The sequence below is a fragment of the Cariama cristata genome, unplaced genomic scaffold (assembly GCF_000690535.1).
Source record: "Cariama cristata isolate BGI_N322 unplaced genomic scaffold, ASM69053v1 scaffold28111, whole genome shotgun sequence".
Taxonomy (NCBI): domain Eukaryota; kingdom Metazoa; phylum Chordata; class Aves; order Cariamiformes; family Cariamidae; genus Cariama; species Cariama cristata.
The window spans coordinates 1,287-1,512 of record NW_009600266.1 but is presented as its reverse complement, the minus strand read 5'-3'; the positions used below and the strand labels follow the sequence as shown (position 1 = coordinate 1,512).

The 226-nt window shown below is 65.9% G+C and overlaps 1 protein-coding gene across 1 annotated transcript in view; it reads right to left on the bottom strand.

Annotated features, from left to right (window-relative positions):
- LOC104169150 ([Protein ADP-ribosylarginine] hydrolase-like) overlaps positions 1 to 226 on the bottom strand; it is a gene marked incomplete at its 5' end in the record, with an annotated part of 2,035 nt that overhangs the window by 683 nt on the left and 1,126 nt on the right. The window lies entirely within an intron of this gene.

Here is a 226-nt window from a genome sequence, read left to right as displayed (position 1 = left end):
CCCAGGCACTGAGGCAGAGCAGTGCCACCAGTGTGGTGTGCCACCGGGACTGGGAGAGAGCCTTGTGGGCACCAGTGACACCAGTGATCCCCTCAGCCCCTCCCAGTACCCTCACCAACCCCTCTCAGTGCCCCCAGTGACCCCCAAAGAACCCTCCCAGTACCCCCTCACCGGTGCCAGGCATCCCCGAAGAAGGACCAGGCGGCAGCGTTGTCCCCCACGGCAA